This window comes from Saccopteryx bilineata, chromosome 7, assembly GCF_036850765.1.
Source record: "Saccopteryx bilineata isolate mSacBil1 chromosome 7, mSacBil1_pri_phased_curated, whole genome shotgun sequence".
Taxonomy (NCBI): domain Eukaryota; kingdom Metazoa; phylum Chordata; class Mammalia; order Chiroptera; family Emballonuridae; genus Saccopteryx; species Saccopteryx bilineata.
The window spans coordinates 39,397,579-39,424,948 of record NC_089496.1 but is presented as its reverse complement, the minus strand read 5'-3'; the positions used below and the strand labels follow the sequence as shown (position 1 = coordinate 39,424,948).

The following is a 27,370-nucleotide window of genomic DNA, read 5'->3' as shown; positions in this document are numbered from 1 at the left end:
CAGTATGGTAAGAAGAATGCTAGTTTTAAAGTTAGAATCCTAGGTTTAAATTTCTATACTTCACCTACCAGGTTGGAGCCCGAGGTAAACTCCTGGTCCTCTTTGATTTTTTATTGGTCATTCTGTAAAATGTTTATAATAGTCATATTGGTTTATTGTGAGGTTTAAATAAGACTTTAGAAATTGAAATATATATACTATACTATAGTAGGTTAGTTGATTTAAATAGACTATTTATTGAAACTCTCACATAAAGTATATGATAACTCTATGAAATAGAATATTAATAATACCATTCAGCAATTATACCTAAATATCGGTATTTATATAAACTCAGCTTAAGAAAAAAGAAACACTATATCAGCTAATTAACTTACCACAATGAAGAATCTTGGAAAGGTGTGAAAAGCTTCACATATTATTCTTACATAAGTTAAAAATTACCTGACTATTTTTAGGTACAAAAAGAAAAAAACTTATACTAGTTAAAACAAAACCTTAATGAATTGCTTATGAGCATCAGATATAATTCAATAAATCTCACTTTGAGCTTCCATTTCTTTGTTCACCTCTCAGTTTGTTCGTTACTTTTCTCCTAATTTTGTTTAGTTGTCTGTGTTTTATTTTACTTTATTGAAATCTCTAAGAGGATTTTCTGATTTTTTTGTCAGTTCATAGATCTCCATTTATTTAGGCTCAATCGGGAATTTTATTTCCTTTGCTGGTGTAATGTTTCCTTGATTAGTCATAATTCTTGTGGTCTTACATTGTTGTCTGGACATTTGAGGAAGCAGGCACCTCTTTCGTTTTTATAGACTGGCTTAGACAGGGAAAACCCTTTACGAGTCAGAGATTCCATCCAGAGACTCTTGGTGGGCTAAGTGGTGCTGCTGGAGTCTTCGGGCAGGCTGTTCTGAACCTGGGTCAGCAGGTGAGCAGGCCTGGTGGTTGGGTCCATAGGGCCTGGCCTAGGCTCTGGGTCCTCAGGGACAGGCCAGGGGCCTGGTTGCACTGGGGTCTTATTGGTTCTCGAGTCTTTGATGATGGGCCTGGGACCTGTGGACTCTGGGTCCTCAGGAGTCACCTAGAGGTGGGCTGGGGTCTTTGTCTCTAGGGTCTACCCCAGTCCTAGGGTAAGTCTAGGACCAGGGGCCATGGGAATTGGCCTATAGCCTGAGGCCCCAGGGGTCAGCCTGGAGGTGGGGTAAGGGAGCCCGTGTAGCACTTGGATGGGTCGGAAACCTGGGGCTAAAGGAACTGGTCTGGACTGTCATCATGGAGACTGAGTTTGCAGGAGCCTGCCTGGGGCTGCAGGAGGCACCTGGCATTGGCAATGGTGGGTGTGGTGGTTCCTGATCAAGTCAGGTGCTCATTTACCCTCCCTCCCCCCCAGGAAGTGTGTCTCTCTCTGCACTGGCTGCCCAGGCTTGGAAGAGGATGAGGGGGTAATATGAAAATCTTCCCTACTCTCTCCAATGCATCTTATGTCTGTGCCCCACCCAGGTGCTGGAATCACCCACCTGGAATCCTTAGCTCTTGTGGAGGTAACTTCATGCTTGGATAGTTGTTCAAACTGATGTTTTGGGGAGGAGACAAGCACTGGAATTTCCTATACCGCTACCTTGTAGACATTACTCTTCATAAGCCTCCTAAAATACTCCATCCTAAGATGGAGTATCTTATTGCTGGAGTAATAAGACCTCAGAAGAAAGAGTTAGAAATACATTATTAAAATCAGGAGTCGTAGGGAGAAGGGGGGAGTTCTTTAACGGCCATCCAGAAGAAACTTGAACTTTGTCAAGGAACCCCTTTCTTTGGGCTGTTTGTAAATAATAAATCCACTTTCAAAAGATGAAGATTTGATTTCCTCTTCCGGCCAAGATGGCGTAATAGGGACTGGATGACCCACTCACCTCCGTTAGCTCATTCCCTCAGCGGCTCCTGCACCTGCCCTCTCCCTCCCCCTCCTCCCCTGTTCCAGGGTGCTCCCTTTTTCCATATTTAATGACAGCTTTTCCTTAAAGCATAACAAGAGCAGTCTTAGAAACCCTGACACTGAAGCATTTTCCATGCTAGCTCTCTCATTCTGCCTGTCAACCTCACTGGAATGGAGGAGGTAAGAAGAGGTCAAAGATGGGGCAAGCTCCAGTTTCTTCAGCATTGTAAACTGACATAACCTTTGTGAAGAGGAAGTAGAAATAATGAACAGTAATAAGGTGGTGTTTTTGACCCTTCCTTCAAGGTTTTTCCCCTTGCTGTTGCATTTATGATTCTTCCTTCAGACCCTGTTGACCGTGATAAATGCTGAGGTCATCCAGCCGCTACCCTCCTGTGCACACGTGTACAGCCGCACGCGCCTCGACCAGGTCCTCGGGAATACTGGGCTCTCTTTCCATTTCTGGCCTTTGCATGTGTTAGTTCTTCCTTATAAAATATTCTTTGCCTCACTATTAACTTACCTATTTTCTATCCTTCCTCCAGATATCAGCTCAGGCGTTCCTTCCTCCAGAAAACCTTACAGCGGACGTTGGGCATAGGTGTTACTTCTATGCATTTCCCAAACACTCTTCTTCGCTTCCCTTTCCTATAGCCTTACAATTGTGGGTTGAAAGGGCCTGTGCTTTTCTGAGTCTCCTAATGAATTTTAAGCTCCTTCAGGCCAGAGTTTACTCATTCCTTCTGGCATATGCAGTGCTTAGCGTAGTGCCTAGCGGGGTCGTCAAACTTTTTATAAATACCGCCCACTTTTTCAGTGCTGGTCAACCTGGTCCCTACTGCCCACTAGTGGGCGGTCCAGCTTTCATGGTGGGCCCATCACAGCGCTGTTTGGTTGCGTGGTAGGGACCAGGTTGACCAGCACTGCAAAAGTGGGCGGTTTTTATAAAAAGTTTGAAGACCCTGTAGGTGACATAGCTAATGAGTGACAGATCTGGGATTCAAATCCGGCTCTATCTGCCTAGGTGGCACTTGTTCTGTGCTGTACTGAGAAACATTACCTTTCCCTCCCCAAGGCACTCACTTAAACACATGCCTATTAAAAAGTACTCATGACAGCATTGCCTGGTGCAGACTGAGAATCTTTGTTAGGGCTAATCCAGAGCTAAGGTAAATTATTCTAAATCTCTTCTTTGATGTGTGACAAGAGTTGGAAGCACATTTTGATGTTTTTACTACTGGGTGCTTTGGCTGAGGAACAGGCCTTGATGTGCTTCCCAAGTGATGGAACAATAGTAATACCTACGGCCCAGACATGTGGTGTGAATATGTCACAGGTGAATTGCGCACATGCGTCCTTCCCTAATCAAGGGATGTTATATGCCACAGAATATAGCCAAAACATAGTGACTTGTTCATTTATGTTAGCAGGAATGAACTGTTTTCCGGATGTCTTTAATAATTAAAGGAATTACATTCTAAACCCTTTCACGGAAGGGTATGTTAACTGAATTTCATTATGTGTTGTAGTTTATAATGTGTTTGTGCTACAAGAAGTGTCTTTCAGTCTCAACTGCAATGTGCATTATTCAAGAGTTTTAAGTGTTGTTGTTTTTTGTCTTAATCATTTTAATGTTCTGCCTCCAGATTGTGGGAGCAGTATGGACGGCTGTAGCTGAAAGGAGAAAAGAGAATGTGACAATGATTCCTAAAGCTCACAGGGTATATCTTATACCCTCATTAGTGAGAAGATTCATTTGTGACCCAGATGGCACAGGCTGAACACATAATTTGTTTCTTGTAACTATGTTTGATATCTAAAGACCTTAATTGGCAAGTAGCTACCTACAGCAGAGATAGTCAATTGAGAGAAAAGTTTTAAAGTAGGACTCTTATCTATATCCATGAGTCTCAGTTTTGTGTCCCATCTATGGGTGGAATCATACAGTTCTTAGTGTTTTCTGATTTACTTATTTCACTCAGTATAATGTTATCAAGGTCCATCCATGTTGTCACCCCATTAAAATTAATTGTCTAAATAAAATAAAATAAAAAGAGTTTTAAAGTAGGAGATTTAGCCTCAAAATAAATATTTCTGAGAGCTCCTGAAAAATGAGGTGGTCTGGGACCAGATGCCGATACTGCATAATATCTGGGAGTGGTAGAGCACTGGCTGTCCCCTTCGGGCACAAGCACCTTTAATCCCTTACACCGGCACATTTCTCCCATTCATATTATCTCCTTGGCCCTTTGGCCATTGGTAACTTGATATCTGGACTAAATTATGTTTGCATAAGTAATGATAACTTTTCAACCAATCAAGTGGATCTAAACAAAACTGTTATTCAAGATTAATAGCTATTGGGTTTTTAAATTTTCTTTAAGTGTTGGGGAGTATTTTTTTAAAAATAATATGAGGCCCTGGCCGGTTGGCTCAGTGGTAGAGCATCGGCCTGGCGTGCGGGGGACCCAGGTTCGATTCCCGGCCAGGGCACACAGGAGAAGTGCCCATCTGCTTCTCCACCCCCCCCCTCCTTCCTCTCTGTCTCTCTCTTCCTCTCCCACAGCCGAGGCTCCATTGGAGCAGGGATGGCCCAGGCACTGGGGATGGCTCCTTGGCCGCTGCCCCAGGCGCTAGAGTGGCCCTGGTCGCGACAGAGCGACGCCCTGGAGGGGCAGAAGATCGCCCCCTGGTGGGCAGAGCGTTGCCCCCTGGTGGGTGTGCCGGGTGGATCCCAGTCGGGCGCATGCGGGAGTCTGTCTGTCTATCCCCGTTTCCAGCTTAAGAAAAATACAAAAAATAATAATAATAATAATAATATGATAACGTCACAATAAGTGAACTTTTGGCAAATATTATTTTGTATATACCTTAATTTAGCTTGGTAAGAATTTATTGAACATCTCTGAAGCCCGGGTAGTAAAGCCATCTTCTTTCAAGTAATTGACAGACATTCCCTGCTTGTATCAGTCAGCTGTCAACAAACCAGTATTAGGACTGTGGGTTGGGGGTAGGGTAGGTTGCAACATGTGAAATAAAACAGAGTTGTAAGTATTCAACTTTTGAAAAGCTATGTACTTAGAAATGTGTTAGTTCATAAAGAAGGATGATAGCGTTATCATCAAAATAGAAGGAAACATGAATCCTTAAATTATATTCTTTAGTTTTGAAAAGAAAAACCTAAGTGTTTTATGAGTCAGCATTTTTCTTCCTGGAATAAAAAGAGAGTCCTTGAAAAGTAAGGTTTGCTTGTTCTTTCACTGAGCATAGTGTAGAAAGTAGGTCATTGTTTTCCTTGGCAAATTAATTAAATATGTTAGCCCTTGACCTTAAAAAAAAAAAATCACATTGTTACTGCTGGAATGGCCATGGTGTTCATCATCAATTTATTCCCTAGCTGGGAAAGAGCTGTTAACATGTTCTTTGTTCTAGTTTATTGCCTTCAGAATGCTTCAGTGTTTCTTCTATTCTTCTACTTTCAAGGCAGAAAGCAGAGATTTGCCAAATCCTGGCACCAACTCTCCTGGCTATAGCCCTTATGTGGTATTTTGACTTTGGAATTTCTCATTAGTTTGATCTAATTTTCTGCAATCATAGCAACATAATGAAATGAATCCAGAATGAATAGACCAAGTCATAAATCAGTTATCAAATGAAGCCTACCAGTTTACTTCTTTACTTCAAAACTTCTTAATTGCCTGTAAAAACCCTGTGGTCCTTACAACCAGTATGTCTTCTCTGTAAGTTGGTACCAGTCTCATAGGTAAGTAGAAGTGATATTCTTACTGGTATTTTCCTACAACCATGCTGACTTTCTTGACGCCTCTAACAAATTCCGTACCCATAAATCAGTATTTTAGCTCCAGAAGTTCCTCTGAATGCAACTCTATTACCTTCTATCTATTCAATGAATTCTTGACCTTCTCACTTCTGCCTTCACCATTCTACCAGAGACCTGCTTTGGCTGAGGTACGCTTTGCCAAATTCAACACATCCTCTTCAGTCTTTTACTTGATCTTTCTGCCTATTTGACCCTCTCCTTGAAACTTCTGTTACCTTGTGTGACACTATAATCTCTTGCTTTTTCTTTACCTTCTTACTTAGAATCTTTCACAGATTTCTCTTTCTCTGCCTATCTCATAAAGTAAAACACATTTTAATTTGGACCTTTCACATGCTCTCCTCTTCCTCCAGGGGTCTACTATCTACTTAGAGCTAAAAAAACCTCTCCTATGCCCCTAATTCCCAAAGCTGTATCTTCAGTCGAGATCTTTCTTGCCCCACACTTTTATGCCCAACGCCTAAATACATATTTTTTTAAAATGTAAACTATAGTACGTACTTTAAAGTCAATCCATATGTTTGCACCCATGACTGACCTTTCTCTTTTATTTTTTTAAAATTTTATTTATTCATTTTTAGAGAGGAGAGAGAGAAAGAGAGAGAAGAGAGACAGAGAGAGAGAAGGAGGGAGGAGTTGGAAGCATCAATTCCCATATGTGCCTTGACCAGGCAAGCCCAGGGTTTTGAACCGGTGACCTCAGCATTTCCAGGTCGACGCTTTATCCACTGCGCCACCACAGGTCAGGCTGACCTTTCTCTTTTCATGGGGAGATCTTTATATATGCAAAAACCCAAGCGAAAGCCTGGGACTAATCCTGATCGGCTTTTTCTTAATCTTGAGTCCATTCATTTACTCCAGGGACGTAGAGAAGAGCTACAGAGAGCACTGACTTTCTGTTCCCACGGCCTGCTGTCCATCCCCCCTGCTGCCACAGGACCAGGCTCCCCAGGTCTTTCACCCTGGCAACCTAACGAGTCCCAGGGTCTGACCTTGGGCTTTTCCCACCTCCACTGAAGAGATGGTCAATGATTTCTTAAATTGTAAATCTGTTCTCATTATAAAAAAATACCTTTCATAGGCTCATTACCTATAACAGAATCTCCTTTTTAAAATGATGATATCAGTAAGTTATCAACCAAGTGATTCACTTTCATAGATTTCTATTTAAATTTTTGGAAGTTTTATCATTATTATTTTAGATCATCCACTCTTTTGTTAATTCATCCAACAAGCATTTATTGAGAACCGGAGTGTACTGGGTACAGAGAAGGAGAGAGAAGTGGGAATAGAGAGAGAAGCTGGGATATTTATTTCCCTATGTTAAGTCTTGCTGTCCATGATGATAGCTTTCAACCTTAACACACTATGGATCTTTTGAAGAGAAACTAAATTTGGCTTTTAATACAGTAATCCATAAAATGGATGGTGAAATTCGAGAAAGGTAAAACAGAGCTTTCACAATTCTGCCTTTACTTTTAAATGTACATACAATATCGAAGTCAGTATCACTTCAAAAGAGTATACTCACATGATGCAGAACTAAAGCCAGAATTCCTTTTCTGTCTAAAAATTCTGTTATGTGTTCCTTATATTAACTATGAAGATTTCTTTGGATTTTAGTATTTCATATATATCACATACATACATGAACAAAATGGTATTTATCCATTTTGGTGGTGATTTATATGTCTGTACATCATTAAACTGAGAATTTGAAAAGTGATTATTGTGTCTTCCATAAAAAGTTTTTTGTTTGTTTTTTTTGTGTGTGTGTTTTTTTTTTGTGACAGAGACAGAGAGAGGGACAGATAAGGAAGGAAGAGAGATGAGAAGCATCAGTTCTTTGTTGTGGCACCTTAGTTGTTCATGGATTGCTTTCTCATATGTGCCTTGACCGTGGGGCTACAGCAGACCGAGTGACCCCTTGCTCAAGCCAGCGACCTTGGGCTCAAGCTGGTGAGCCCTGCTCAAATCAGATGAGCCTGCACTCAAGCTGGTGACCTTGGCATTTCGAACCCAGTTCCTTTGCATCCCAGTCCAATGCTTTATCTACTGAGCCACCACCTGGTCAAACTATAAAAAGTTTTGAGTTGATTGTTTTTTAAAAAGTTTTCTGATTAAAGATTACTCATGGCTGCCAAACTCAAGCCATTTATTGCTTGAAATGTTCACATTTTTATGCAATAAGTATGGAAAACACTTGACTCTTTTTGGAATGCTTTGTATTTTTAGAAGAAGAAATGGGAAATGCATATTTATTGACTGTCCATTACATACTAGGAGTTCCCAAATGCTTTTCCTTTAATTTGCCCAATAAACCTTGAGGCAAAAGGTATCACCTTTATTTTTGCTAGTGCAGAAAGTGCATTTCAAGGGAAGCGAAGTGAAAGTTGGTGAGTCTGATTTAGAACTCAGCGCTCTGATGTCCACCTATACCCTTTCTCTGTGCAGTGTTGTTGCCTCAGACATAAATGTTCAAGGCCAGTGATGAATAATATAAGCCAAGAAAATGAACTAAAAGATGCCACTTTGAAAATGATAACACTTCAGGCCTGATCTTCTTATTTTTTGTCTCCATGGCCCACCCTAGCTACACTGCTCACAAAAATTAGGGGATATTTTATCACTTCATATGATTTTGCAATACCCCCTGATTTTTGTGAGCGGTGTATTTGTAACTGTGATCCCCTTTTCACTCTCCGTAGCTCATTCCTGGTTCTTTCCCAGGCCTGTGAAGCGTGTTAGGGTTGTTTTGTGTGGGGTCTTTGGGTCTACTCACTAGAAATTACAATTGTAAAAATTATTTTGGCCTTCAAGACAACTAAGGTGCTTTTCTTCTTGTCTAAAAAGGAGTCTGGAGGGAATGGTCCCTTTTCGGCCTTATTTGACCCTGACACACAATTCTTCTATTTTTCTGTCCTTTTAAACTATTATGTTTTGTGGTTACTAAGGCTTTCAGAAGTATCGCCTTATTGTGTGCTTGTGTAGTACACGGTACTCCCCCCATCTTTGTGTATCATGGAAAGGTACTTGTTGTCCAAACATAAAATTGCTGTAAGGAAACTCTCGAGCAGGATATATTCAGGCCTGGAACCATTGTGAAATTTGATTTTTTTTTATACAATTGGGGTTTTTATAATTTTATTTCAAAGCATTAAATTGCATTGCATTTGGCATTTAGACAATGGAATACTATTTAAAATTTTAAAGCGTGCACCTGTTACCCTAATTTCCATTATTTTTCTCCAAACCATGTGTAATGTAGGATTTCCAAATACTCAGAGAACAACTAAATACACTTCACTAACACTTATTCGCAAACTTTCTGTAACGCCACACATCTTGTGGGAGTAAACTAGCTAGGAACTTTTCTTAGGTAAGCCAAAGTAAGACAATTGCAGCTTGTGCTTTTCATTGAGTTTTCTAGTGAAAGATACCTAGTATCAAAACAAATTGCAATCTGAACCAGTGGAGTAATGAACAGGAGGAATTAGGTCTATATATTCATATGCTGATTTTTGTGTTTCTATTAGCTTTAATTAAAAAGGTTAAAGTAGGCCCTGGCCGGTTGGCTCAGCGGTAGAGCGTCGGCCTGGTGTGCGGAGGACCCGGGTTCGATTCCCGGCCAGGGCACATAGGAGAAGCGCCCATTTACTTCTCCACCCACCCCCCTCCTTCCTCTCTGTCTCTCTCTTCCCCTCCCACAGCCAAGGCTCCATTGGAGCAAAGATGGCCCGGGCGCTGGGGATGGCTCCTTGGCCTCTGCCCCAGGCGCTAGAGTGGCTCTGGTCGTGGCAGAGCGATGCCCCGGAGGGGCAGAGCATCGCCCCCTGGTGGGCAGAGTGTCGCCTCTGGTGGGCGTGCCGGGTGGATCCCGGTCGGGCGCATGCGGGAGGGAGTCTGTCTGACTGTCTCTCCCCGTTTCCAGCTTCAGAAAAATACAAAAAAAAAAAAAAGCTTAAAGTAGCCTGACCTGTGGTGGCGCAGTGGGTAAAATGTCAACCTGGAATGCTGAGGTTGCCAGTTCAAAACCCTGGGCTTGTCTGGTCAAGGCACATATGGGAGTTGATGCTTCCTGCTCCTCCCCCCTTCTCTCTTTCTCTTTCTCTTCCTCTTCCCTCTCTAAAAACGAATAAAGGTTTAAAGTAGCAATACTTCAAGTTTAATAAACAAATACATTAAATTCTTCTACTATAAACAGCTTCATTATTTTTGACAATTTCATAGATTTGTCTTGAATACTTACCAGTTTTAGTTTGCAGAACAGAGAATCAAAAGAGGAAACTCATTTTTCTATAGATCGTAATAGGATAGTGAATGACCTCACTGCTTATCCTGTCTTTCTTTCTGTTAGTCATCAATAACTTCCTGGATGTAAAGATTTGTGTAGTGACGCTGAGTGTCTTTCTCTCTTACTCATCTGCTTCCCCCCCCATAACCCTAACCCCCAAAACAAACAATCTCAATCTGTTAATGGGCAGTTAACAAGGTATAGTTTTAAGGGAACTGAATCAAGCACAGCAGAGAAAAGGTTTTCCTATCATCTGTGTCATCAGGCAGATATGAAAGCCATACCCTTTTTGCCTAAATTCTCACATTTGGTTGCAGAACCAAGTTTAAAATCCAGATCTCAGGCTAATATTTATGCCACACCACACTGTTCTGAGCTCAACCAGTAATTTGACTAGAGTTTGTGCTCTGCATATAAACATAGTGCCTCAATATTTCACAGATTTTTTAAAGGGATATTTATTCATTCCAAAATATTTACTGAACACTTACTATGTGCTAGAGATACAGCTATGAATTAGATAGTCAAATTATTTGTCTTCATAGGCTTAAATTCTAACAAGGGAAATAGACAATAAATAACTGAAAAATCTATAATGTAATAAGAGATTTTCAAAGCGTTATAGAGAAATAGAGTATTTTAAATAGTAACTTTGGGAATGAATTGGTTAGCTGTATTTTGTTTTCAAGTGAAGGTGGAATTGAGGCATTCTGGGGGAGATATAATCAGAAAGTGTACTTTTATCCATCTTGGCCTTTGGACTTAATCCAGTATATTTAACACAGTTATGAACACACAGACACATACAGTATGTTGGTGAACTTGTCATGATGATGGTTTGACCATAACAATGGCTGATGAATTGTTAAAATGCTATTATATCTACAGATTTATCTCTTTTCATTGTATCACCATTCTCTTACTCCACTTAATTTCAAAGACATTGTTATCTAATAATGTTAACATTTAATCATTCGTGTAAAATATGGCAGGCCAAGAGATATAGAAAAAGTACAACAGAATGACTTTGCAAAACAGAAAACACTGGGTTCTCAGTACAACTGTGAAGAAGCTTTCCCATTCCCAAGAATTCCGGCATATTGGGGAGAGGTGAGCTCCCTCCTATGGTCCCATATCCTGTTTCATCAGGAAAAAGTAATGATGGTACTCGGAGCTTCTGAAAGGCCCCAAGGCAAGTGCCAAATGGTGTTTCTTCCCCCCTCTACCTTTTTCAAATACTGTACCTGGGAGTTTCCCTCTACAATGGAAAAAAAGAATATAAAATTAATAATTGCTAGTAGCAAGCCCTTACTATGTCCCAGGTACTAGGAATAGTAATCACCAATAACTTCCTGGCACAGTACATATACAAAGTACTTTACACGAGTTTTTTTTTTTTAACAAAAACAAAAATCCCATGAGTTAAACATCATTATATTCATGTTGTGGGCAGGTGTCCTAAAAAGGTTAAACATCTTGCTCAAGGTCATACATGTAATCAGGGGAGTCAGACGGGGACCCTAGCAACTGGACTTAGGTCCTCAACTCTTAAACACCGCCATCTGTGTAAGTCTTTTACTCTGAAAAGTAAACGTGTGGATCAGGTTCTAAGTGAAAAGTAACAAAATAAATAAATTGATAATAAAATAAACTGCCTGGCAAGAGGCGTGGAATGTCTGAGGGAGGTCATTGGTCATGGTCAGGGGAAAGCAGTCCAGTGTGGTGAAAGATCGTGGTTTTTCTGAGTATCTGTCCACTCTTTCTGAGGGTGATCCCCGTGAACTCAACAGAGAAGTTGTAGCACATAATAGCACAGGTTGATGTAAACTGAAACCTTGGAGAAAATTAGATAATTTTTTTTGTTGCAGGAGTTTTTGAAACAAAGTACTCTCAGTAAAGCATCTGTAGGTTATGTTTGGAAAGACCAGGGAAATGCCTTATAAATATCAACCATAATCAAAAGGGTACTTGTGGTTGGTGGATACACGGGCTTTATAGCCCGACTTTCTGGTCCCTGCTTCTTCCGTCCCCTGCGGCTGCCAAGAATGAAATTATGCACATTTGCAAACATTTCTCTGATTATGCATTCATTAACTCATCCACTATGTATTGAACGTCAACTCTGGGTCAAGCATAGAGCCACAAATCTGAAATATGTAGAAATTAAAGTGCAGATTCCTGATTTAAAAGACCTTATGGGATGTTCCTTCTTCCTAGAATCATTTAACACACTTTATGCAAGTAAATTGTATGCAATATATGTGTGCTTCGGGCTGACAGCCAAAAACAAGGGAAAATATCTACCTGAGCTTAGGCACTAGGCAGTCTAAAGAGGAGACAAAAAATAACCAAGTAAGCAAATACATATAAATTATGAGTACTGCTGTGATGGGATTAAGTAGAAGGCTGTGAAAGAGAATAACAGAATGTCCTTTTATGGAGGGGAAATGAAGAAAACCTCTCCGAAGGGGTGACGTCTAAGCTGAGATGAAAAAATGAGGTGAGACAGTCATTTGCACAGCCAGTCAGAAATAGGTCCAGACAAAGGAAATGAAAGACCGAACATGGGAAGTAGGAGAAATAGGAGGAGGGGGATTTAGTGACTCAATATAGACTTGAAAAAAACCTTATTTGCAGAGACAAAACAACAGGATTTAGAGACATAGTCCTATGATTTCTGTTTTACTTTTCTGTTTCCAAACAATGAGATGAGCATTAAGTGAACTGAATATCCAGGAGGCAAGGGGGGAAAATTCTACTCAAATTGTACCAGGTCTTCAAGACACTAAAGGACAAATTGTATTTCTGGAATACTCTCCAAAGAATGACGTGTCAAGGTAAAATCTTAGGATCCACAGTCTCTGCCTGCAAGAATGCGTTCTTTTCCAACAGTAAATTGAGACACTGGGCATGGTCGATTTGTTATAAAAGAGCATTTTGAAACTTCAGTTAAAATGCTTTATTGAAAATGTTTGTCACGACATACCCTACTTAATGTTTCAGAAAAGTCATTGCTGAGGTCAAGATCTGTGGAAAAAAAATGACCTAATTTTTGTTTCAGTTCAAAAATTGCAGAAATAAATTTTCACTACTGATTACTTCCTTATTTTAACGAGGTACTTTTTAGTATTGTCACCCTAAGGTGCTGACACCTCATTACTTGGCCAATTTATATGGTTTTCAGATCTCTTTGAGTTGTAGAAGGAAGACATTGTGAAGCCCTAATTCACTCAGTTTCATTATTTATATGACTGATTGAAAATTAAGTCATTAGGGACCATTAACAATGTGATTGAAACTCTGTGGTCAGCTTCTAGGTTGTCAAAATAATTCATCGTACACACACACACATGTGTGCACACATGCCCACAACACACACACACACACACACACACATGCATATGGGTGGGCCTTCCCCCTCCCACACACAAGCTTTGTTTTCATTGAGGGTGGGCATAGGAAGGACGAGAGAGTAACAGGCTCAACCTCCCTGCTTTCTGCTTGTACTAGGTGAGCCTTGTCTGAATATTCTTCAAAGTATTCTTCAGAGAACATTGGAATGTGCCCAGATTGCTCCACAGGACTGCCCGGCGCGTCCCTGCTGAGGAAATGGCTCTCTGAAGGAGCTGAACGAGGAGCACTATCTGGGAGTCTCTAGTTTTCATCTCTCTGGACTTTGACTCAACCTCAATCCAGTCCCTTCTCTGACACTTCATTTTCTGTCACCTCACTTCTGAAGGCAAGGTCCGTGAACCGGCAGCTTTCCAACAGGAGCTTGTCTGCAATGCAGAATGGCCGGCCCCGCCCACACACCTGCTGCATCAGAATCTGCATTTGAACCGCAGATGTTACAAGTACTTTCAAGTTCTAAGCTCTCCTCTACGTTCAGACACGCACAGGTTTTCCCTACCTTGCGAAACTATGATCAGACCGAACGCCCTTTCCTTTGCTCTGATTCTGTTTCTCCTTTCCTTTCACGGCCACACTGCATGCTGCTTCATACATTCCAGCTCCTCTCGCTTTCCGCCCCATGACACCCCGGAATCTGGCTTCATGTCCCGAGTGCACACGAGAAGTCGTCGCCCCTCAGCACCCTTTCGCCTTATCTCACCTCACCGGCCCCGCACCTCCTCCACCCAGCTCCCTTCTCAGGCCACAGGCTCACCCCTCCCCGGGGTGCAGCACGCCCTGGTCAGGCCAGAGAGTTGACCACGTGGTCAGAGTGCTTGGTGCCCACACAGGACGGGCTTGTGACCGAGTGAATGAGGAACAGCCAGACCTGTTTGGGACTTCTGGGGAAGGAAACTTTTTGCTTTTATTTCGGTGGGGTTTCAGGATGACAGGACGTAAGTTCTGGAGTTTCTCTTGCAATCCATTGGTCTTTGGACCCAGAAGTGGCCCCTGCCCCGGGCCCCCTGCTCTTGTGCTTCTTCCCATTGGTCAAGGACTCTCCACGGCCACAGGGGCCCCGCGGAGCCCATGACAGCCCCTTTCCCAGGCACCCAGGACTCTGGGATTCTCTGTCCAGTTGACCCACACCTTCCTCGAGGTTTGTGCATTTCTAGAGCTGTCTCCTGAAGTGCGTCCTGCTGGTGGGGGTTGTGCACTTACCGACCTGGGGGGGGGGTGACTACGGGAAGCTGGGGTGGACAAAGCTTGCCCTGTGGGCTGTGTGTTCTGTGAGATTTAATCCCCCATCTGAACTCTGGAATGTCACCCGTGAGGCCACATTGCCACAACTTTCCCTCCGTTTTCGTTTCTTTGGGCACTCGCCTTCCTCTGGCACTACTGACTTCCTTCTAACTTAGAACACCCAGTGCTCAAGTACTTGTCTCCTGTGCACAGTGTGGATTTGAGAGTCAGCCTGGACTCCTCCCTGGCCCTCCTGTCTCCTCCCCCTCCGGACCTTTCGATTAAAACTTGTTTTTAACTGGTAACATCTTTGCCTCCTCACTGCAAATGTCATGGATTAGTTGCTACAGTAGATTTCAAACTAGTCTCATTTCTCTGAAATGCATCTTTTACGTAATTAAGAGTGAGCTTCTAACAGGAAACCGATTCTGTAATATATTTTCCTACTTATTAATCATCAGTGCTTCCTCTTCACCTATTGAATACACAAACAATCTTTATGACAGCTCACAAGTCCCTTTGTACTGTGCCTCTCGCTTATGTGTCCAGCCTACAATACTTCATTAATTTACCAAATATTTGTTGTCTATTCTGTGGCAGCAGAATTCTAGGCAGTGAGGACACTGTGGTCACCAAGAGAGGGTATCTGCTTTTAAGAAACTAATAAGGACGAATGGTCTGTAAACAAATAAACAGATAAGCCAATAAGGGAAATAAAAAACTAGTAATAAAATCTGTTCCCAGAAGGAAAATAGGTTGATTTGCTGGGCAGTAACAGGGTGGCTAATTGAGCTGACTGGTTTGAAACACTTTTCGGGGGCTGTGCCATTTGAGCTGAGACTTGGATGACAAGGATGCGTACCTGCAGTCCAGCTGAGCAAACCGTCCGAGCAGAGCTCACAGCAGGCAGAGGCCCTGAAGGAAGAACTACAGCCCACTCTTTCATCACACTGGTCCTTCCACTCAACCTCGAACTTGCAATGCCTCAAGCATGCCGGGCAGGACAAGCCCCTGTGGCTTTGTGCACACAGGTCTGTCTCCTTGGGATGCCTTGTTCTTCCTTCTCTCCATCCAATTACTACTCACCTTTTCAGTTCAGTCTGCCTGTTCCTCCCTCCTGAAGGCTCCTTCGACGGCCAGCCCCTTCCCAAGCAGCTGGACGTGCTCCCTCCCATTTCCTCTCCTGCATTTCCACTACGATAACCCTGTTATCATCTTGAAATTCTCTTAAAGGCAGAGAACATGTTGAGCCTTGCATATATTATAAGCTTAGTGAATATTTAAATGAGTGAAGGAAATGTTCTTTTGAAAAATCTCTCATTTGGTCAAATCCCCATGCCACTGTGTTCTAATTCTTTTTTTAAAACCCTGTAACTTTCTTAATTTCTTTTTAGTGGACTTTTCTTTCTGTTTTTTTTTTCCTCCCCATCTAGTCTTTAGGATTCTTGAGGGCCAAAGACTTAACAGCTCTGTAGTTCAGAGACCCCTTGAATTTTCAGGATTTCAACAACCATTTCTGTGTTGACTCAAAGAACTCTTTTTTTCAATAAGATGTTAATGTTTTTAAAAAATTTTTTATTCATATTAATTCAAATGACTTTCAGTTTCTTGTTTTCTTCTTTATCCTTAAGAGCTTAAACATTATTGAGAGACATAGTAAGCAAAAAAAAAAAAAAAAAAAAAAAAAAAAAAATCCAAGTCACTATATGTTTTTAAGCAATCCCTGGTATCTACATGTGTGATAATTGTCAAATAGCTCTGAGTTAGACATGCTAAGTGCTTTATTAATATAGTCATTTAACCCTTACAATGGTCTTATAAGGTCGGTATTTTTATTACTACCATTTTACAGATGGGACAAATAAGGGTTAGAGAGATTGGAATATGCAATCAGCTATCAGTCAGTGTGGGAGCCTGGGTCCCAACTCGTGTCTGTGTGACTCGACATTCAACCAGTAGGCCAGAGGACACGTGGGATGTGGCTCACACATTAGACACTGTGTGGTAAGTTTGTGCCTCCTCAGTTTATCATCTTTTCAAGTAAAGCTAGGAATAAAATAGGCCTGAAATCTCTGCAGCCATTTAGTCATTGAGATCTGTATTCAGCCTTTTACTACTTTGTTTTGACTCATAAATAAGCAACTATATATATATATAGTATATTTATATTTTGTATTTCTTGCATACATCAAAGCATTTTTACTATGGGAAAGGCAAAAATAAGACTCAGAAAGTGGCTCGGAAAAATTTTTGCTATATAATTTAGGAATGAAAATTTGGGATTCACTAAGACTGCTAAGAGAGGCTCGTTTTGTAAAACAAACAATAATCCGGCTTCAGGTATACTACATGGCTTCTTTCCGACAATGTTTTTAATATGAAATATGCTTTTACTAGAGCTATACTAAAATGTAACAGGGGTCAGATTCCTTGGCTAATTCAATACTTAGTGAACATTGACATCAACTTCACATTTCTGTCCCCTGCAGTCAGGACATAGGCTTATTTCGGGGCATCCCAACAGCCATCCTGTGTGGAGAAATCCAGGGAACGCCTGATCACTAGAGTAATTCAGTCACATGGGAGAAACCCTCCTGCAGACAAAGGGCACTTTCCCTTCTCAGGGAAGGATAGGCAGCTTGTTGTGACTTCAGCAGCAGGTCAGTCCATTGATCCTCCAAAACTTTCTGAAGATTTCTAAAGAAATAGCTTGAATCAATCGTTTGTCCTATTTTAATCTGGGAAGTAAAAACAGTTGACGATGACTTGTTGTGACTGTAAATGTCAGGGCATATCTGCACCATAATGGATTTGACCAGGGTAATAAAGTTCTGTGTTGTTTCAGGCTTTAGAGAGGAGGTTGCTGAGTAATTGTGTCTTTTTAGTGTAAAGAATGATGCAAGCTATGCTCATTTCCAGTTTTAGGACTGACGTTCTTCAGCAGAATAGAGTTACACAGGATATTAGGAAATATTTGGGGAAACCGGATAAAATATCTGGAGCTGGGACCAGCCGGGGTAGAATCTTGACTCTATGACTTAATAGGCGTGGGACTTTGAATAAGAAATTCACCCTTTCAGTTTCTTCATCTATACAATGATGTCAGGAATACTTGTCATAGGATATTGGGAAGATCAGAATAGAAGAGCCCCATGGAGAAGAAGAGGGCTTCGTATAGTATTTGGCCCTTAGCGCTACCCAATCCATGGTACTCCTCTGCAATTGTACTTCCAAGTAAAATTTAGGTAATCTGGGTTTGCCTCAGGTGACATTGGACAGCAGCGAAGACGGCGACCTTGCTACTCCTCATACAGTAGACACTCATCACACGTTAACCACGTGGTGCACCAGGGAGGAGTGGACTGGACCTGGCTCATGCATCCCCACCACCGAGATATGTCGGCCCCTCCTGTCTTCTGACTCACACTTCGCTTCCTAGTCAACAAGGCCTTCACGGTCACCACCAGTGTCTGACAACAACACTCGTCTCTGCCTCCCCTGGGAGAAGATGAGGCCTTGACTGATGGGCACCCTCGCAGCTCACCCCCAGCTCCGGGGTCCACCCTGACTGCTCCCAGGGGGGCTCAGGCTTGTACGGTGGCTGCCCAAAGGGCGGGGCGACACACTTCGGAGGCAGGGGAGTTAGGGCCTTGGGGGGCGACTCTTAATGGCTCTTGGCTCACCGTTCTTTTCGAGATGGCTGGTCTGAGAGGCAGTGGTTCCATGTGGTCAGTTCAGTAACATGTCATTTAGTATTTACTTCACTTTTGTCCTGTAATCATTTTGCTCTCTCCTTCCCTCTTGCTTCCTTGATATTGTACATCCCAACAAAATGTTAGTAAGTTAGCTTTGCCTCAGGCCCTGGTATCTAGGAATCTAGAGACCAGAGGCAAGAAACACCATTTTTTCTGTAATAAGGTGGCAATGTAGCTTAATAAACACGAAGATTTGGCAACAATTTTAAAACAACGTGGTAATGGCTATTCTGTTGCCATGGCAACATGGAAACTGTATTCCTCAAAAAGGAAGGAAGGAAATGTCAGGTAGGTTTTCCTTTTTGAAGGATGAATACAGTTTTTGAAGCATAAATAAAGATGGGCAAGAAAGAGCCGACTGAGTGAGGGCGAAGGTGTCTGAACTTGCGTGCAGAGAAGAAGGGGCCCCCACGACAAGAGCAGAGGGCGTGCGGAGGGATTGGTTCCAGTGAGCTGAAGTGTGTGCTGGTCCAGGCTGTGAGGGGTCCTGGGTGCCATGCTGAGGAGACACTTTGGCCTTCTACTGTAAGTAGGAGAGAGCTTTCAAAGGTTTTCAGCAAGAAGGTGATATGATCAGAATGTAAAATACTGAAATAAAGAATTAAGGAAGACCTGACCGGTTGGCTCAGTGGATAGAGCATCGACCCTGTGTAGACATCCCAGTTTCTATCACTGATCAGAACACAGAGGAGAAGCAACCAACTTCTTCTCTTCCCCTCTCACTCCTTCTCTCCTTCTTCCCTACCCACAGCCAGTGGCTTTATTGGTTTGAACATTGGCCTGGGTGCTGAAGATAGTTTGGTTGGTCTGAGCATTGGCCCTAGATGGGGGTTGCCCAGTGGATCCTAGTGGGGCATGTGCAGGAGAGTGTTTCACTATCCCCCTTCCTCTCACTTAAAAAAAAAAAAAAGGAAAGAAATATTCCTCTATGATCCAAAACAGGTATCATAAAATACTGCTAGGTTCCAAAAACATAGCTGATTGTGCCCTGTAAGTACTCTTTTATTTGTGCTTAATAAAATGATTGAAAAAAATTTTTTTAAAGAATACTGTATAACATATTGAAGACAAGTAGCCTACTTAGGTGGCCATAATAAACTAATCTAAGAAAGAGGAGGGACTGGAAAGTGAAGGATAAACCTCAGAGATGTTTTGGCGACAGTATGAGGAAGATGGGGAAAACTTTGCACGTGACGTGAACAAGAGGAGCGATGATGCTTGAACGGTAGCCGCACAGCTGAGTGACGGTGATCTCATTACCAAGGTGGAGGGCAGACGGGAGGCACAGGTTTGGAGAAGCTAATTTTATAATAATGTGGTCACATTTCCCAATGACCAATTAGGTAAAAATTCCTAGAAATAGTTGGAAATAGAAATTCAGACCTAAAGAATCTTGTTAATCTACAGATAAAGTTGACTGCTGACATCATTGCTATTTGATTTTAAGGCTTTTAGAATAATCAAATTTGGCCCTGGCCAGTTGGCTCAGTGGTAGAGCATTGGTGCTGCGTGTAGATGTCCTGAGTTCAATTCCAAGTCAGGCAGGGCACACAGGAGGAACAACCATCTGCTTCTCCACCTTTCTCCTTTGTCTCTCTCTCTCTCTCTCTCTCTCTTTCTCTCTCTCTCTCTTCCCTTCCTGCACTCATGGTTTGAGTGAGTTGGCCACAGGCGCTAAGGATGGCTCCATGGCCTTGCTTCAGGTACTGAAATAGTTTGGTTGCCTAGCAATGGAGCAGCAGCCCCGGATGGGCAGAGCATTGCCCTGTAGGGGGCTTGCTGGGTGGATCCCAATGCGGGGCGAGTACCATGCAGGAGCCCGTCTTGACTGCCTTCCCACCTCTCAATAAGAAAAACAAAAATCAAATTTGTAAGTATTAAGTTAGCATCCAAGCCTCCATTCACCCCCACCCTCCTAAGCACAATAGAAAGCTCTAACAAGCTTGAATAGGATGATGAATTACATGATTGAGACGTAAATTCACTAGGTTATGAAGTTCACTCTCACTTGAGTTTCTGTGTCCTTCTAGAACACAGAAGCCAGATACAGACCTCAGAAAAAGAACACATTATTATGTGTTTGAGAATTTAAGGGTACTTCATGAATATTCAAAATTGGGATGATTAAGAGTTATTTATAATGTAAAAGACATTTATATTCAGATGGCAAATGAAGGCAAAATAGACCAGGAGGAGTGCAGAATGAAATATTTATTAGGGAGAGGAAGAAATCTCATATACATCTATATTTAAGTACTGTGTGTCAATTTTATAAATATATAACAATTAACATGTATTGAGACCTTGTCGTAACATGCCAGACACTGTTATAGGAACATTACATGTGTTAACTCTCTTAGCCTTTGCAAACCACTAATGTTAAATAAAGTATTATTGTCATCACTTCTGGGGGGAGGGCCCAGGAGGGTCGCAGTGCCCGTGGGTCTGTGCGAGGCGGTGCGGCTCCAGCTCTCTGCCTTTAACCACTGCTGTTTCGCCTCCCTAGGTCTACGAGAACGGCAACAATATTGTTTACGTTTGCTGAGCAAGTTACAGTTATTGCTGCATCACTTCACATCGGCACAAAACAGACTTGTAACTTAGAAAACACAAATATTATCAAGGGAACTGAGGCTGAGGGGTTTGTGACACAGTTTTTTCACAGTTCTTCTATGACATGAGCTGACCTTGCGTGCAAACACCACCAAGGCTGGAGAGTGCTTGCTTCTGAGTAGAGAAAACAGAAAGTTCGAAGCTGAGTGAACCCGCAGAATGTAAAGAAAGAATACAATCTAGGAAAGGTGAGTTTGGCTTCCTAGATAGACATTAGCTCCAGCAGTTTGCTTGGGTCTGTTCTTTGGGAGACAGAGCCCCAGGTACCAGACTTGTCCATTGGATACAATGTACTCCCGCAGCTTACCAGAGATATGCCTGTGTTCTGTGGGGTTGAACTGGAGCAGAAAATGCCACAACTCATTTTACCCAAAGCCGGCTGAGGCTTAGTAAGCAATCTCTTTGCTTCTCGCTGTCCTGTGTAATCTGTCCTCAGTCACGTTCAGAGAATGGGCCCATTTTCTCCTTGATGCTCCAAGGAAGTTTCCTGATCTCTTTGTTATGAACACAAAAGAAAATGACCACCCTTCTTCATAAAATGGGCTTAACTAACATTATATCCTTATTGTTTTTACGGTTTAGTTGTTGGGAACAGTTGTGGAAGAAGATGGTGGTTCACTAATTTGTTAAACAAATATTTATCACCAGTAAAACGTAGCATTTAAGAGAGTGGACTCTGGAGCCAGTGTGAGTTAAAACCCCGACTCTGCCCTTTCCTGGCTGCGAGATTGATCAATGCCATGGTTGGCTTATCTGTAATCTAATAATAGCACCCAGATCACGGGTTGCTATGAAGATGAAGTGCCTGGTATGTGGGTGCTGTATTAGTGCTATTATATTACTAAGTGTCCGACACGGTTGTCGGGACTGGGAGTCAAGTCATAATCAAGGTAGACAAAGCCCTGACTTCACATGGTCTGGATAGAGTTGTAATAGTCAGGAACACAGACAGCAGAAGAGCAACAAGTTCAGTATACGTTATGATTTCAAGTTGTGATCTAAATCGCATAAAGGCTGTTCACATTCCTATACAACAATATAATACTTTGTATTAGATAACACCGGACAGTTTTCAAGCACCTTTCACATCTCTTATGATTGTTGCAATTATTCATTGGCCCAGAACTTACTGGCACCTATTATTTTGAATCCCTCCCTGAATTTTGGAAGGTAAGGACCGTTCTCTACCGTGGTGAATGGTGGAGGAAAAATCCAAACCTACTTCTCCCTTTGAAGTCAATGTCCTGTAACTGCACTCTGCTCCCTCGCTACACTAAGATGTGGTGGGCTGGAAGTTATACCCACTCCCAGCACAGAAAAGTGTGGCTCAGGTTAGCGGTCTTGAAGCAAGGTCATAAAACTTAGTAAGTGGAAGAGCTGTCAAGAGAATCCTGGTGTTTAGATTTTTATGTCAGTGTTTTAACTATTGTAGCAGAATTCTATGAGCACTTAAAGAACGGTTAGAAATACCATCCAGTCCCTCAAACCACTCTCACACTTTACTGTTATTATTCGTGTATGCCTCAGGCTTAAACCATGTATACTTTCAAAAATCCTAATCAATTGCATGGAGGTCAGTTTTTTGGAACTAGGAATATAGCCTCAAAAATAAAAAATGTTTGAAATGGTGATTGGGTTATTAGATCAACGCACAGTCTCCTTAACATTTAGGAGTACACTGTTCATGGAAGTCACTAGACACTAATAATTTGTTAGGTACTCTGGATTTAGATAAGGAAAGTTTCCTTTCTAGGAAAGATAGAGGGTGATTATAGAGAAGTGGGTCATCCAGTGGGTCATTTGTTAGTCAGGAAATGCCTGCCTTTTCACTCCCCTGGAAAATGACACGGTCAAATTAGCATTGATTTTTCTGACTTTTGAGTGACAATAATCATATTCATAGTTTTCAACTGTTAAAAGAACCCAGCATGATAGTCGATTCTGACAGGGACCTGTCAGTTCCTTCATGCCACCCCCATGGACCCCAAAGAGATTATGTGTGCACAAAACATATTTGAAAATCACTTTCAAATCTAGTATTTCTCTGACATCTTCACATTCTCAGTAATGTTGGAAAAATTGGTCAGGACAGAGACCAATAGGCAAGTCAATATCAACAGCATAAATATAAAAAGAAATTGTGTGGTGACACCACAAACTATCCTCCTATGACCGTTATGTTGCCCAGAAACATTCTTTTATATTACCTTGTGGTTTACCTTGTGGAACATACAGGCAAATGTATCCAAATGAGCTGCAGAATTCTTCCCTAGTTCAGAACTTTTACTTTCATCTACCCACCAGTGAACATGAAAGGGACTTTTCTCTGTCTAATTTCTTCTTTGGAATCCTAAAGCATTTCCCTAAAGTGTTCTTTGATCCTCAAATGCTTTTTTGAAAATTATTTTTTTCTTTTTCACTAAATAGTTCCTTTTAACTACTTAATACAAAACATTTATTTAAAAAGATGGAATATTATGGTTTCTCGAGTGTTTTAACATTGATGATTTCAGAGAGAAGATTATATTAAATGTCATATGGTAAAGTAGAAAAATGCACTGAATTAAAAGCCCAGAGACCCCGGGTCCAACCTGGTTCATCCACTAAGGACATTCAAATAAATCCTCTGAGTCTTTAGTGCGTTGCAGTGCCTGATGCACTGGTGTGTTATATAATATAAAAAAATAATGTATGACAGTGCAAAGGAAGATACTCTTAAACCTGAGAAATTCTGAGTAGCCTTTTACTATAAGAAGCTCTCTTTAGATTGAACCTTAGCACCTTTCTAATGACTTTCATGATACCTAGGAATGACTTAGACATCATTAAAATCTTGTTCATTCGGGCCTTTCCTAGATCATGAGGAAACTGTTAGTCTTCTGCAGAAATGAATGGAATAGGAGCAAATCTCTTCTATAGATTTTAATATCTATTTTATAGGTATAAGTCATAGAAGCAAATAGTGTTTTTATAATAGCACCAACATTCACTAATTAGGTCTGTCTCCAAGAAGTTAATGCTTTAAAGTGTGAAGGGAAGCTCAGAGTAATTTAATTACATAGAGTAATTACTGTGAGTAATATCGGTCTCATTTTAGTCTCAAATATCTTTGATATTTTGTCTTTCTTAGATATTGAAATTCTCATAGTCATGTTCATTTTAAAATGCTTTATTGGTCATGCATAGGCCTTAAACATAGATTTGAATCTGAAAAATGTAAAATTTCTGGTGCCTTGTCCATCGTTAAGAAATTAATTACACATGCAATTTCATATGCAAATTATACCCTTTAAGTATGAAGAAACATATCTGTAAAACAGCATTTAAAGTTTCAGCAGAGGAACCTTAATAACTTAAAAGAGTTACTATGTCCAAATTGAGATAAATTATCTTCTTTATAGTGGCAGCTCCAATTCTTCGGATGACTACCTCAAGCTACCAGCTTGGAATTTAGGGTGACACATTGCCTTAATCATTCATGCGTGGGGTTACTTAATTTCATTTCCCAGAAATTCAGTGAAATCTGCAGGACTGTATTTATTAAATGTCTTACCCATGACTTTAAACTCTTATTTTGGAAATTCATAAATTTCTTTCGAAATGTAAAGGGGTGGGGGAAGTCACTGCAACAGTGTTGCAGTTGATTGTTTTTTATTGAAATGGCCATCTGGATATGTGTCTAGTCTCTCCCCAAGTATCATGTTCGGAGACTGTCCGTGAAATATGAATGGGAAGGATGGGCAACTGTGCCTCCTTTATGAGGGAAGTTATCACTAATAATCTCATAAACAAGTACATTTTAGCAAAATTCTCATCAAGTCCTAAGTCGATCACGCATCTGCCTTATCCGCCACCATGCTAGTGGCTGGGAAAATAATGATGAAGGAACATGAACACAGGCTCTGGCCTCATGGAACTTCCCTGAACAACAGACATGAATGTTCACAGAAATTATCGTGGAATTAAAAACTTTATATGGATGCTCACAAGAGGGCTCTTCCATGGCTGGGCAAGACTAGAGGGGATAGGGGGAAGAGGTTATTCTCGATAGAAGGAGTGTGCAAACACTCTTTGGTGGAAGAAAACTTGGGAAATTTCAGGAACTATAGGAAGCTTCCTCCAGAGAGGAGCAAATTATTGCGAGTGTTATAATGTGAGAATGAAACCAGAAAAATGACCATCAAGTTGCCATGAAAACCAATTGTATGACTCAGGTGTTGGTGTGAAGGAAAGAGGTTGATTCACGTGCCCACCATCTGAGAAGATGGGGGACTCCTGTCCTCAAAAACCCAACCCCCTATTCAGGTGCAGGCAAAGGGGCAGGGGATAAGCAGAACTGGAACAACGGACCCAAAAGGAAGGGGCGGGGAGCTCCTGCTGAGGGGACCCAGCGCCTGTTCAGGTGAGTGGATGGCAGCCAGTCCCTCTCCCTGGGCTGGCACATCGCAAAGCTGGAATTTGTCTCTGGTTGTTACAGGAACTGAAGCTAGCAGGTAACTTATAAACTAGGGTTTTTATTTTATGTAACAGGTGTCCACAGATTCCCACAGTCAGGTTATCTTCTTGGCCTTGAACCAAAAGTGGGAATTGCAAGCCTCAGCGTGGTGGGAGTAGGAGAAGCATTGTTCTTCTTGCTCGGGGTTAACCCTTGATATGCGGTTGTTCTTCTTGCTCAAGTGTTAACCCTTGATATGCAGTTGTTCTTCTTGCTCAGGTGTTAACCCTTGATGTGTGGTTGTTCTTCTTGCTCGGGTGTTAACCCTTGATGTGTGGTTGTTCTTGCTCAGGTGTTAACCCTTGATGTGTGGTTGTCCTTCTTGCTCGGGTGTTAACCCTTGATGTGTGGTTGTTCTTGCTCGGGTGTTAACCCTTGATGTGTAGTTCTTCTTGCTCGGGTGTTAACCCTTGATGTGTGGTTGTTCTTCTTGCTCGGGTGTTAACCCTTGACGTGTGGTTGTCCTTGCTCGGGTGTTAACCCTTGATGTGTGGTTGTTCTTGCTTGGGTGTTAACCCTTGATGTGTAGTTCTTCTTGCTCGGGTGTTAACCCTTGATGTGTGGTTGTTCTTCTTGCTCGGGTGTTAACCCTTGATGTGTAGTTCTTCTTGCTCAGGTGTTAACCCTTGATGTGTGGTTCTTCTTGCTGGGCGTTAACTCTTGATTTGTAGTTGTTCTTCTTGCTCGGGTGTTAACTCTTGTGTAGTTGTTCTTCTTGCTCAGGTGTTAACCCTTGATGTGTGTCAGCTGGAGGGGGAATAGGCCTTTATACTGTAATAAGCAGTTGGCCAGAGGTGGAAATACAGAGTTGACTGTATATTCTATTGATTTATTACAGAATATATAACTTTGATCACTAAACTGGTAATATTGAATCATGGTTATAAAACCAACAAACTGGATTTTACATTTTACAGAAATACTTTTATAAGCTATTTTGTTAGTACATTCTTAGCTCTATTTCATGGCTGGTCAGGATAGTATCAGTAAATCAATAAGATAACATATTCTTGGTTACAAGAATGGATGGATAGGAAGGGGTCAAGAGATCATGGAGGATGGGTGAGTGTGGCCATGTGTTCAGTTTGGGCTGAAGAATTATGAGCAAAAAGAATGTGTGTTGACTGTAGGCACGCTATAATTATCTACGGGAAATTTACCCAGCACTCCATCTACTAGGACAATGGGCAATATTCAGAATAGAGGCCTCTCTGAAGGTCTAGATCCCTGAGTGGTTAAGATGAGCAGAGCCCTCCTGCTGTCCCTCAGCAAACAGGCAGGGTGAACAAGAAAGAAACCTTTTGCAATGAGCATGAGGATTTGGAGGTATCACCTGACTGAGTTGGGTGTGCAAATCCGCTGAGAGATCAAGAAAGATGAAGATGGAAAAGGACTCCGTTGGCCATAAGGAGAGCTTGATGGAAGCAGAAGCCAGAGAGAAAGGGGTGAGCACTGGAAAGGGGACGAGGAAACTGACAGCAAGTGTAGAGAGATCTGTCAGAGGCTTGTCAGTGATGGGAACAAGAACGATCACAGTTGCTGGAGGGTGACATGAAAGTTTGTTGTCTTTATAAAATCCGAAGGACGTGAGGGATGTGTGAGGATTTCAAGGAAGGATTCCAATGAAAGAAAAGGGCAGAGTAGAAGAGAAGACAAGAGATGACTGATCTTGAGTGTATCTGGAAAAGGCAGAAGGGATATGCCATGAGGAATACTAACAGAGTTAGGCAAATTTTGACTAAAAGGTAATACTTGGTTCCCTGAAAAGAGAATCATTGATTGGAGCCAAATAAGTAAATTAATT

General features: G+C 41.7%; 1 protein-coding gene across 4 annotated transcripts in view; it reads left to right on the top strand.

Annotated features, from left to right (window-relative positions):
• The window catches only part of MACC1 (MET transcriptional regulator MACC1), a 234,791-nt gene that overhangs the window by 109,461 nt on the left and 97,960 nt on the right, over window positions 1-27,370 (top strand). The window contains exon 1 of one of the 4 annotated variants that reach the window (XM_066239790.1): window positions 21,220-21,259. The exons of the other annotated variants lie outside the window; for them this stretch is intronic. The gene's annotated coding sequence lies outside the window, so the exon portion shown is untranslated. Of the gene's footprint in view, window positions 1-21,219; window positions 21,260-27,370 lie in introns of those variants that run through there. 4 annotated transcript variants of the gene reach the window in all.